At 44.1% G+C, this 13,123-nt stretch overlaps 1 long non-coding RNA gene across 2 annotated transcripts; it reads right to left on the bottom strand.

Moving 5' to 3' along the window:
- Nucleotides 1-3,968: 3,968 nt before the first annotated feature.
- LOC120749681 (uncharacterized) lies at nt 3,969-12,700 on the bottom strand. 2 transcript variants are annotated; one of them, XR_005699730.2, is made up of 4 exons: nt 12,452-12,700; nt 10,147-10,514; nt 8,834-9,551; nt 3,969-6,669 (listed from the first exon to the last, which is right to left on the bottom strand). It is a non-coding gene; the product is annotated as an uncharacterized LOC120749681 (long non-coding RNA). The 2 variants fall into 2 exon arrangements; XR_005699731.2 differs by lacking the exon at nt 10,147-10,514.
- Nucleotides 12,701-13,123: the final 423 nt, after the last annotated feature.

The raw sequence follows: 13,123 nt of genomic DNA, 5'->3' as shown, positions 1-13,123 counted from the left end.
ATTCTTTCACTTATTCTTTTTAGAATTTCCACAGGATTATTTATTCAGCACCTAGAGCATAAGACTTCCTATTTACCTTTTAAAAGTGTGAATAAACAGGTTTCCCCTAGTTTGATGACCAAGAAAAAAAAAGTGGAGGAAAGTGTTCAGACCCCATTGTGTTTTCAATTTTCCTGCAACACAGTAAACCAGAAGAATTGCTGGATGCTGGACATCAATACCGGACCTGTTCCAGGTAAAACACTTTCCTTTTATGGCATGAAGGAAGTAAAGAACTTGCTTCCTGGGATGCTGGAGGAGCAGATGTGCTCCCTTATCTAATGGCCCAGCAGTCACATCACTTATCTGGGGTGCAGGAGATCTGATATTTTCCCTTTCTCCATGCAAAGGAGTTTGACCCTGCACCTTGTGTCCTTTAGATGACTGCCCTGAATGTATGAGATGACAGTCAGGAGCAAAGGGCGCAAGTAGCGCACAGCTCAGTTTCACTTGCTGACGTTTCAATTTGCATGACAACTTAAAACCTCCACTTAATCAAAGATGAGGGTTCCCATCCCCTCTGCCATGAGTGTACTTCTGTCACGAGGGTGGGATTCCATCCCTGCCCCTCTGAACATGGAACAGAGCCCCAGTTCAAGTCTGCCCTCTACCCTGCTCAGCCTCCAGGCCAGCTGCAAAGCTGTTTGGGTTTTTACTCAAACTGCATGAGCTCAGCTCAGACCCGAGCCATGCAGCTGGGCTTCACTTTGAGGGTGTAAATGCCTGGTTTAGTACTGAGGGTCTGCTCTAATATTCACATTGTGTTGGCACAGGTTGACAAACCGGGAGTTCCCCCAGAGGCTTCCCACAGAGCACTGCAATGCAGAATCATAAAATAATACAATTGTTTAGGTTGGAAAAGACCTTTAAGATCATTGAACCCAACCTTTAACCCAGCACTGCCAAGGCCACCACTAAACCAAGTTCCCAAGCACCACACCTGCACGTCTTTTAAATACCTTCAGAGATGGTGACTCCACCACTACCTTGGCAACCCTTTCCAATGTTTCAGAACCCTTTTTGTGGTGAAATTTTTCACAATATCCAATCTAAGTTTGGGATGCTCTGTGGAACAAACCCAGAATCTGAACTTTTGAGGCTTTCTGTAGGCATCCAGTAAGAACCAGCAATGTAGCTTGTGCTGTTGGATGATGCATCAGTTGTTCTTGACTTTCAATCCAGTTCCACTGAATGTCTGTATTTTTACAGTAAGTTTTAAATAACCATATAGTTGGTAACAACAGGAATTTTGAAAAGCAGCAGGTTGTCTGGGCTTGTTGGGAAAGTTTTCCGAACGTTCCTGCTCTTCATGGAGTTAGAAGAGGCAGAATCTCTGTGTTTTGCAGCCAGATTAGTCTGCTGGTGGCTAACAAGCTCCCAAATTGCCCAGAGTAGACTTTGTGCACTACTGTACCATAACTACTGCTGTCTCACATGCACTGTGATTTACAACAGGTCCCAAAACACAAGATAAAAGCCCCTGGTGAGCCAGTGTCTCACCGCACCACTTGCTCTGTGAACTGACATTTTTACCTGGCTTGAGAAAAACCCACAAACGAGAAGACGGAAAACACCACCAGCAATGCAACCTGAAACGAAACAAACCCTGCAGATTCTCAGCGAAAAAGCAGTGGGAGCTGCTCTGATCCCTTTGCTCTTTCTGTAGGACTGTGCTGGAGCTGGAGAGCTTTATCTGAGCATCTGCACTGTGGCTGGGAGAACAGGGCCCACTGAGGAGCTGACTAAGGCTCGGGTTCAGTAAAAAGCAATGACGTGACCATTTCTGTGCCAAAGCTACAACAAACACAGGGTCAGAAGCTGGTGAAGAAGCCAGCAGGACCACGCCAGACCATTTAAAGTGGTCTGCTGATACACACCTTAAACATATTACAGAGCTGAAAATTTTTGCCCACTTAAGAATTTTTGAGTGACCACACCCAGGAATGTGTTAATACTGTTGTAATTAGGGGTGGGACAACTGGTTCAGATAAAACAAAAAACAACCTGAAACTACACCCAAAACTTTAATGATCCTCTCTCATCCTGCCCTGTGTTGTTTCACCTTTAATCTCTTCTTTTTTTTTTTTTTTTCTTTTTTTTTTTTTTCCTCCTCCTTCACACACTTTTCCAATTTTGAACAAAGAGGAAGCAGCAATACTGACAGTAGCAGAGCAGGCTCCTCTCATTTCAGTGACCAAAACCAGCAAGTATTGCAAATCTCATAAATCTCCAGCATGTTTTACACAGATGATCTGTGCTTTATAAAAAATCTCTCTTGGACATAAATTTTTTAGCCTTCCTCCGGGTTTCAACCAAAGAAAGGTAATTACCGTTCACTGATTGTATTTGTGAGCACCTGATGTTTGCAGTTTAAAGAATCACATGTTTCTGATGACTGGCTACAACAGCCTGGAAAACACTTTTCTTCCCAAGACCTTTCCCTGTCCCACTTCCTCACATGGGGGAAATACAGATCAAGAGAGGACGTGGGGCTGGAAGACCTGCATATTTCCATGTTTTTTGTTCTTGCTTCTCTACTCAAGGTCAAGCTGGTTACTGGATGTAGAATAAAGGAAGAAAGCCCTCCTGCTACCCTGAAAGTGAGACTGGAGAGAGGATAGGGCTCCTTCCTTGTAGCCAGATGGGGGCTGGTCTCTTTCTCCAGGCAGCAAAACGAGAGGACACAGTACTAAGCTGAGCCGAGAGAAATATAGGTTGGATATTAGGGAAAAAAGCTTTTTACAGAAATAGTGATAAAGTACTGGAATGGTCTGCCTGGGGAGGTGGTGGAATCAGCATCCCTGGATGTGTTTAAACAGACTGGTTGTGGCACTCGGTGCCATGGTTTAGTTGAGGTGTTAAGGCTGGGTTGGACTTGATGATCTTGGAGGTCTCTTCCAACCCGGTGATTCCTTTTCCTGTAGCAGGGAACATCGTTCACCTCCTAGGATCCCCATTGGGACTGAAGACTTGCTCTCTTTCTCCTGCCTCTCTGGAAGCTCAGAGCATTTTTGGCTCCTGAGCTGAGGTGTTTTTGGCTGCCAGAGCATGGATTTGTGGAGGAGAGATGTGAGGAGGAAAGGGCCGTCTAGGGACTGTTTAGTGGTCCCCATGGCCAATAATTTCTTATCCATTTGTGTACAAACCATGTCTAATCTTTCCAGGTAACCCTATGAGACCTAGCCATGAAAAGAAAAACAAATGGTGTCAAAAAAGTTAAGATAGTGTTGAGACTTGACTAAAGGAATCATATTTTTATGATTTATGACATAGCCCAGAAAGGTTAAGTTTTTTTCTTTTTGCTTATTAAACCACTTGTATGTTTTACCTTGACATTATCAGGAATGCTCCACATTCTTCTTTACATTTTGTTAGTAGTCAGCTTGCAAAAAAACCTTCAAGGAACTTGGTTTGAGACAGCTCCCAAGGATTTCAACAGCAGCAACAAAGGAGCTGAATCCTTCCCACATGGGCCAGGTTAGTTTGTCCTTTTGCCCCAGCTGTTTCTGCTGCTTGAGTTAATTTGGCTACATTAATTAAAGTATAGTAAACTTTAGCCTGACTGAAAAGGACTTCCCTTTCAGTTAGGTGACTTTTCTTAAATGGTAAAGTGTCCTCAGCTTCCTTTGTTTCTTTCATGGTCGGTACTCTTTAAACAAATAAATTCAGTGCAACAAAACCCATGCAGGAAGCAAGCCATCAGCTAACAAGGAAACTACAGTGAAATCATGAGCACCTCTTGGATTAAAAGAAACTTTCTGTATTTGGTCAGGTACTAATGAAAAAGTAGAGTGCCTTTTTCACCCTCTTTGAGCAAAACTTCTTGCCTTTGCCCTCTGCTCGACCACAGACACAAATCTCAGTAAGAATCACTTTCCAGATTCCAATAGAGTATTTATTAAGAAAACAGATTCATATTTGTGGGGAAAAAAACGTGGAAAACTCCACATACAGTTTAATAGTTTCAGACACTAAAAGCATGAAGCTCTATGTCACGGGGAGTCACACGTGAGGGCTGTAAATGGGGTGTGGGCAGTAGCACAGTCACTGACTCCAGCTCTGCACCCTCACCTGGGTTAGCTCTGATGAGCTTCATGTGGCTTGGATCCCCATATGGGCCATTCACTTATGATTTGGACTCATTGATCCTCGTGAGTCCCTTCCAACTCAGAATATTCTGTGATCTGATACCCTGATTTTGAAAGCAAAAAGCAGCCAGGAAACACAAGTGAAGCCCAGCCCGTGACCACAACATGTACCTATGCTCCTGGCTCTTCCCCACACCGCTCCGAAAGTCTCCATCCTCCAGGGTCTGAGAGCACCTGGCTTTTGGCAGGGAGGGCTCCCTGAGTGAGAGGGCTCCTGAGTTCCCCAGGCACCGAGTCAGCTCCTCCAGCAGCCACCATGCTGCACGCGGTTTCCAGAACTCCTCGATTCCCACCTCCCTCTGCCCGTTCTTTCCGTCTTTAATTTTTCTCCTTCTCCCACACGCCATGACCTTGGTGGCAGAATGAACACACTTAATCAAAAAGGGAAGAAAAACAGGTGCAGCTTTGTGCCACCACCTGTAAGCTGCCCTGAATTCATTACCTGCACGGTGCCAGACAGTGACGTTCCCAGCCATCGTGAGCGAAGTACAAACACTACCTCACACCAAAGGCATGTGCGTAGGAACAAAAAAACAACAACAGCATTCCTGTACCCATTACTTCAGTCTTGCAGACTTTCTTTTTTTTTTTTTTTTTTTGTAAACGTTATTTTGCCTCAACATGGGCATTAGGGGCATGCTCTTGATTTATTTCATTATTTCTCTAGATACGTGTGAAGTTTGTTGGCGGAGTTCAGCCGCTTTCTAAATCCCGTCACAGAGTTTAAAACAGCTGGACAGCTCTGCAAAATAATAAGCAAGGCTCCTTGTTGGTCTAAAAGCTAGGAAATATTAGAAGATGGCAAATACCAGATCACCTCCTTGCCTTCCAGCTTCTGAGCTCTTGAGGTGCATGCTATCAAATTTCTAAACTTCCCAGTCATGGTCACAAGGGCTGGAAACTCCAGCTTTTATTTTAATGTAGCTTTTGTTTTAATCCTGCAGCTCCCCCGTCTTGGGTGGCACAGCTGCAGGTAGCTCTTGCTCTGTGAAGGAATTGCATGAGAGTTTTAAACACAGGTAGCTTTTAAAACACCAACCAAGGCAGTAGCTGTAATGTGTTTGGCCAGGATTCAGGAAGATTATTTTCTCAGCTTATCTAAAAGAATGTGTGCCTCACTCACGGAGGCAGCTACTGCTTTTCCAGAGACAGGGGCATTTAGCAGTAAAATGACATCAAGAAACAGCCACTTTCCAACTCCCCTGTCCCCATTTGCCCTTTGCAGAGAGTTTCAGCTTTCTGTTGTTTAAAAAGCCAGAGGTGCAGCGGGTAGGTTTTCTGGACTGCATTTAAGCTGCTCATGCTGGGGTATCTGGTGACAATCCCTGTTGCGAAACAGGCCACCACCATGGACAACTCAGAAGCAGAAAAAGTTTGAGCTGTGCTAAAATTTGGACAGTCCTTCATGCAGATGGGCCACATCCAAGTGGCCCATGCAGCTCTTCTGATCCATTCTCAGCATCCTCAAGGGCTGCCTGCGATGTGGCCAATAATATCCCACCTATGAAGAGCCCAGATTTATAGCCTGGACTAAATCAGCCTGGGATGAGGGATTTAGTATCACATTTCCACTCCTGGGGCACCCAGGCACCATGCTCACTACTGTTTAGTTTTTGGTAGTTTCAGGGTCAGAGCAGTAATAAATTTAAAGGGAAAAGGTCACGCTTTAATTATAAAAATACCAGGTTTTTTGCTTCACAGTTCTCGCTTTTTTTTTCTCTTCCCGACATATCAGTCATTCAGAGATCATATTTTACCACATCTCTGCTATTTCCCAAGCCAAGGTTTGGTCAATGAAACATTAGATCATAATGAAACAGCAGCAGTTATGTGCTCAGAAATGCAAGGAGCCTTTTTTACTATGCTTTTGCTCTTATCCAATTTCAAAGGTTCACTAGAAGACTTGTGAAACTAACCCACTCAAAGTGTGAATCAAAAGCTTGGTCTGTGCTCATGAGCCATGCTGGAGAAGGAAATCTGTGCTGAGTCAAGCTATTAACCCACCCAAAACACATGTATGGGGAATTTACGGAGCACCCACTTTTTACCACGTCTGGCCTTGCTCCTGACAGTCTGACACAGATCCTGGCTTCCACCCCCTCTTGTCTGCACCTCCCATTTGTTTTTCTCTCGCTCCCCTTTGCACTCTTGCTCTGGTGGAATGGGAGATTCTGCAAGACAGAGGCAGCCCAATGCCCACAAACTTCCAAAGTGTCAGCACTGGGCTTCTGCATCTTCCCATGCCTCAGAGGATTCCCAGTCTCTCTACAAAACCCACAGTTTAAGTCACTGCAATCAATTCACTTCTCCCCAGTGTCTGGCAAAGGAGAGTTCACCACTCAGATGCTCTCTCAGGCTGGGACCCTCTGATCTGCCTGCAACAGTCGTCTTCCTCTGGGACGTCCACTTCAGAGCTGTTGTCCGAAGTCTGAGGTTGGGATCAATAATGGGATTTGTGGCCTGCAAAACACTGATCTGGATGCTGTTAATAGAAATTAAAAAAAAAAAAATTAAAAAAGTAATAATTATAACTAGTCATCAAACCTCCACACTTTCTACAAATGGATTAAAAAGAAAAAAAAAGAAAAAAAACAAAACAAAACAAAACAAAACAAAACAAAACAAAAAAAAAAAAAAAAAAAAAAAAAAAAAAAAACCACCCACCAAACACTTCTTTTGGTCCAAATTGTCAGTTGTACAAAAAAGTGCTTTATTATTGTCAACACTTTCTTGAAAGGTCAATATTCAGGTATGATTTTCTGTGTTGACTGAAAACCCCCAAAGCATTCAATATGTCATTTTCAAGAGTTCTTCACAGGGACAAATATACTAAAAAAACAAACCCTAACTTTATTTTTTCCCTTCTCTTTCTTTTGCATCAGTCAAGTTCCACACACCGTCTAATAAGGTCAGGTCTTGGGGTGAAATTATTTGATGTAGGGAAGGCAAAGCCAGACCTTCTGTTTTGTTTCCTTCCAAGGGACACTATGTACTAGAGTAGACCACCACGTCTACATACAAGAACTTGAGCAACAAACAGTCAGAGCCGAACAAAAGGTTTTTTGAACATGACAAATAAGAAAAGCAGAGATGGTAGAGATAAGTATAATTTACGTATTTAAATACTTACAAACTTGACTCTGGTTGACAAATTATATTTAAAAAATGATTGAGGGAGAAAAACATTTTGAAAGGTATTGATATTTTAAAAGTTAGGCAGCGTGGTAATTTTAGAATAGAGCTGTTGTTTCGTACTGTGTACATGTTAAATAGGAAAGATGTAGGGAAAAACTTTGCCCTGAAGATGAAACAGAGTCTTTGGTCCGAGCTTGCCTTTTGCTGACTCAGAACAAAGTAGTGTGTGTGAAGGGGTCACACTGGAGGAAAATAAAACCAAACCCTGAAACGTTTCATGCCAGAGTTTTGCTCTTGTTATTTTTTCTTTATTGCAGTTTGGCCGCCAGATCAAGGACGTATTACATGTTATTTATACTTTTGTAATTAATGGGTATGAGGATTATTAGTGACCTCTTGCATCATCACCACCACCACATGCTTTCATATTCAAAGTGTATCCGAGGGCCTAAGCAGGCAAAAAGGGAACGAGTTGTTTGTTGTAGCAACAGCTCCTTCGTTTTTGCCGGAAAAACTCCTCGTGGCCTCCAGACATTTTATAAATGGGAGGAGAAAGGGAAGATGCTGATTCAGTTTCCTCCCCCCAGAGAATGAGAGGGTGAAAATATCCCGTAGTCATATGGGGAAAACACTAAATTAAACATCTTAAATGTCCGTTCAATTAGGCTCGAAGGAAGGTAGCTTAGTGGTCAAGGATAATGGGAGTTATTTACAAGGGACTGTCGGTTATATAAATATTCCCAGGCTGTTATCTGACCATTGCCCATTAATCACTCGGCACTTCAGTAAATTTTTGCAGCTACCCCGCACCAGGGTTGTAGCCCTGGACACACACTCGGCTCCTGGCTGGTTAATCCGTATGTCCACGCCAGCCTCAGCATTTCCTTAATGCTTTTTCCTGCTGCTCCCATCACCTCGGTGCTCCACACCCTCTCTCACAGATTTGGCAACAACTGTCTGCTCCTGCTGCTGTCCTGGGTATCCTGCGTGTGCTTGTCCTTATGGGGAGAACCCAGCCCCGAATGAAACGCACACGAGAGCCCCAGACAACGATGCTGATTTGTTTGTACCCCTTCATTACTTAATGCAAAACATAAAGCAGCTCATCTGCTGCTAAGAGGTTCCAGCTCCCCCCTCCTTCCAAAGCACGAGTTCGGCTTTCCATGCAACTTCTCAGGAAAGAAGGGAGCTCATGCTTGAGATTACTGTCAGAGATTGCCCAAAAAAGGAGAAGGAGAAGGTTTGAAAATCTAACCTTCTCACCCCTACATTTGTATTTTTTGTATTTTTTACAGAAGAGCAGGTCTGGGAAGGTGAAGGGGTGGCACACAGCACTTTCCCAATTGTCAGATTGTGTGAAAATTCCTCATCCAGCAGTGACCCATTTACCTTCAGGCAGAGATGGAGATCTCATTAGCTACTGTAAAGCATCCCAAAACTTTTATTTTTTTTTCCCTTCTCTCACAGCCTGGGTGTTCATAACCCTTGACTTGTGAAAGCTCTATTCTCACCTGCTCCTCTGGCTGTACTGGGTTTGCAGCTTGCCTGCTTCTTTCTAACCAGAAAAATCCGTAGTTTTGAAGAAATCTGTAACACCAAAGTAGGCTGACAAGCCACTGAGATGTTTGAAGGTGCTTGTTAAAGCTTTAAGAGCATAAAGGTGTTTCCAACCAATATAACAACAGCAGCAACAACAACAAAAAAGTATTGGGCTGCAAGACCACTGGGCTGATGAACAAGTTGCTGTGAGGCCGTTTTGTAAATATATTTTATCTTCTCTTCTGTAAAAGTCTATTTCTTTGTTCTTTTGTTTTCTTGAAAAAGGATTTCTGTTCCTAACAGAGCATTTACTTTTAGGTGAACAAACATGCTGTGAGAACTGTGGCAGTGGGGACTGAAATGACAGCAAAGCTCTGCTTGGGGAAAAAAGAAAGGAGTACCCAATCCAGGGAAAACAATATAATACACCCACATTTGGGAGATGAATCATGAAAACAAGAAAGAATTAACCCTTGAGGCTTATTTTAAATACAAAATAAAGTTTTCCATGGGAAAAACAGACAAATCAGATGTTGGATAGAGTGATGGGCAAGCTGGAAAAGGGAGCCTGGCCATCCCTAGGGTCTGGGTGGCAGCTCCGTCCTGCCTCTGGGCTGCTTTCTGCAGCCCTGGATCCTAAGGCTGTTTTCCAAACGTCTCTTGGCAGCACAGGGTTCACCAAGCACGAACCTGAAAGTTAGAAGAAGAAAAGACCAGTTCATGCCTTTATTTGCAAGAATGTGTTGCTCTTCTGGTGTTAGCATGCTCATAGTTAGTTTTTAATTCCTGTTCCTTTATAACCTTAAAAATAAAAGATCTCTTTCACAGGAGACGGTTGCAGCCAACTCAGACCAACAGGGTATCCAACACCCACCCAACTCCAACGGAGTTCCTGAGCTGAGAAATGTTGTTCTCCAGCTATATAACAATCTGATAGCTATAAAGTGCTGCTACGTAGTTTGGGATTTAGCAACCAGGAATTTCACATGCTAACGTTCAAGTGTGTGTGTGTGTGTAAGGGGAATATTCTTTCATTGGTTCTTTTCAAAGGAAGTCCATGAGCATCACAAGTTGGTTTCTGGGACAATTTAGGTTGAACAGCTTTGATACAGATTCAGGTAATGGACTGGTGGCCACTGAGAAGTTTAAAAATTAAAAGTTTCAGGGTTTTCAATGGAAATACTTAAAGTTTCAGGGGGGAAAAAAAGAAGGTTACTGTATCTGGAGACTTCATCCATGTACCCCAATTATTCCAATTATAAGCAAAATTCAGAGAGGGGCTTACCTTGGCAGAGCAGCTGTTAATCTGAATTCTGATTGCAGCTGCTCTGTCCCAGTCACTCAGACCTGCAAAGATGCTTGCTGATCTCCCATGGGAATTAATGCTGTCAGGAGACTGTGATCATAAAAATGCAATGAAGAGCAAAGCTTTGGGTGTTTCTTTTCTGTTTCCCCTGCAGAGGGATAAAGTACCCCAGAGACAGCAGGCTGAAATTTCTTCTTTGACTTGTATCCCAGCTGAACTACCTACTGAAATCCTCTACAGCAGCCCTGCCCTAGCAGAGTCTGTGCTGGTGACAAAGGCTTCTTCAGGTCTTACCATGAGCCTGATTTATCCAGCAGCACCTTGATTCTCACCACTGGCCAGGTGGCCTGAGGAAGTAAGGTTCTAATTTTAGTCTGAGACAGAAAAACAGTTACGGAAATACACCTGTTTTCACTTGTCACCCAAATGGTCTCTACAGAATCTACATTTTAGTATCAAAAGCCCCTTTTCAGAAAAGAATTGCACTATGGAGAACCACATTTTTCCAGTCATGGAGGCTGGAGGATACTCACTTGAGGGTACATTCACAAAACATTCAGCTGTATTTTTATGTTTTTTTTCTCCAGTCCTGAGATTTTCAGAAACATTTCTCCATAACTCCTTCTCTTTTACATTCCCTCAGTACCCTTTAACCAGGATTCTGGCTTAAGCACAGAACATGCCACCACTGAGCAGATATTCTTCTGGACAGCTACCCAAATTCCCTTGGACCCAAGGAGTTTGATAGCTCAAGCCTGGAAAGATCCAGAGAACATTCTAAACATGCTAGGTCTGCTGTGGACTTCTTCTAAAACAGCAAGAAATTGTGGCTGCACACTGACCACAGCAGGGAGCAGCTTGAGAGCCAAGGTCACTTCCACCTTCTGCCTGACCCAGGACAAGTGGCAGAGCATTGGAGAGTGTGGATTTTACAGAAACAATGAAAGTAAAACGATGAACTTTCCACAAACCAGATTATTTTCAGAAACATACTTTCTGAAAATTCATTCTTTATGGGTGCTAGGCCTTCATCACAGGTCCCTGCAAAGCCCTGAGAGGATCCTCTGCCGTGTGGGGTCTGAGGATGATTCTAGAGATCCCCTTCCAAGAACTTCCAGATGTCCCCATTGTGGGACAGCAGAACATCAGTTCCACCCCCAGGGTTGCCCACCACAACTAAGGCAGCTCAGACATGTTGGAGCAAAGGCAGGTTTGCTTCTTTTAAACGGAATTTGGTTTCATCACCCTTATCCAAACTTGTAGTGTCAAAATAATTTTCTCCCCTTTTCTAATTTCTTTGCCATGTTTGCACTGTAGGACCAAGAGGACTGAGAAAAAAAACAGCTGGATTTTATTTGAGCCTTTTATTCAGAGTCAGTTCTTCGACACAAACAAAAAAGGTTTGCTTGAGTCTTGCTCTGTGTGTTAAGTACAACAACTCCCCCTCCTTCTCCCTCTGGACATTAAGTGCTTTGAGGCAAAGGCTGGTTTGTTCTCCGTGTTAGGGCAGCACGTGGCATATCTAAAACTCACAATTTAAAAAATACAAATCCCAAGCACCTGAGGCAAGCAAACTGCAATCCATGCCCACATGAGCACGGGCAACTGGCAACCCCGTAGTAAAACCAGCCAGGCTGATTGGAAACTGGCCAGATGGCAGCTACTGCAAGCTAAAAGGATTAATTATTTGGGGATCATGCCTGGAGAGCAGGCGTGATGAATGCAATATATAATTCCTTGTCACGACTGTATGTCAGCACTGGGAAACAAGGAACAGCCTGTACCCTGGGATACAGTCACAGTCATCTTTGCTCTCTCCGAGGGGTTTGTTTTTTTTTTTTATAAGACCCAGAAGATGAAGAGGGTCTCACTTTTTAGCCTAAAACTGCACATGTGAACTGCTATGGTCTATCAGCCTTTGCCTTCCTGCAATTACATAAATGTCAAACATCCTTATTTATTTTATCTATTTCACATCTGTAGTGTTAATTAACCATTCAATTGGGTCTGTGTAATTAACTATGCCATGACTCAAATTTCTACAAGGCTGCTCTGCTTTTCCCCCTCCCCCTTTCAGCTTAGCACCCAAGACCCCATAGCTGCCTTTTCTGACCGGGTATTTCACAAGATAGGTCCTACTGCTGCTGGCCAAAGAAAACCACCAGCCAACCTCTGAGAGTTCCTAAAATTGTCCGGCCTAATTAAGCGCAGTTTGTGTAAGTGGAAAAATCCACGGAGGAGTTTTCTGCCAAATGTCCCCCGCAGGGCTCATCTGGGGTTTTACCTCTCTGCCGTGCCTCAGCAGTGGGGGCTCGGTAGCCCTCTCCCACCTCCGGCCCGCCCGCTGCTGAGGCCGGAGCCGGGAGCGCTGCGATCCTCCTGACCTGCCAAGTGGGGAAATTCCTCTGCAGGCAGCGAAAACACCTCCCTGGTTTTCAATCCAGCGTATCCTCCTTGGTGCGGAGACAAAGGCAGAGCTCCGCCGCGGCCTGCTCCTCCCGCCGGGCAGCGCGGCCCTGGCTGCGCTCCCGTCCGAGCGGCACCGGCGACAGCCTGTTTTTGACAGCTCTGCATAAGCACGGTTATTTCTAGCACAGTTTCCCTGAGCTGTGCCAACTGGCTTTTTTTTTTTTTTTTTTTTTTTTTTTTTTTTTTTTTTTTTTTTTCAACAAATATATTTTCAGACCCCATCTAGCCCGAGAGTGCTATATTCCCCACCTGGACATGGGGTGTAGAGTTACAGGCCCTGGATGAGGCTGTGGGGAGGAGGAAGGATGACCTGGGTTCTCGTAAAACGCTTCTACCATAATCTCTGGGGTTTTACCCTCTGACCTGGGCTTAACCACACGTGGTGAGAACACAGACGGGGCTCCAGCCGCTTTGGCCCTGCTGCCTGCATGTCTCCTGGTGCAAAGCACCGCTTTGCTCCTCAGGTACCGCCGTGATGGGAGCACAA

Source organism: Hirundo rustica, chromosome 2 (assembly GCF_015227805.2).
Source record: "Hirundo rustica isolate bHirRus1 chromosome 2, bHirRus1.pri.v3, whole genome shotgun sequence".
Lineage (NCBI taxonomy): Eukaryota > Metazoa > Chordata > Aves > Passeriformes > Hirundinidae > Hirundo > Hirundo rustica.
The sequence above is the reverse complement of the archived record's forward strand: the minus strand, read 5'-3'. Positions and strand labels throughout refer to the sequence as shown.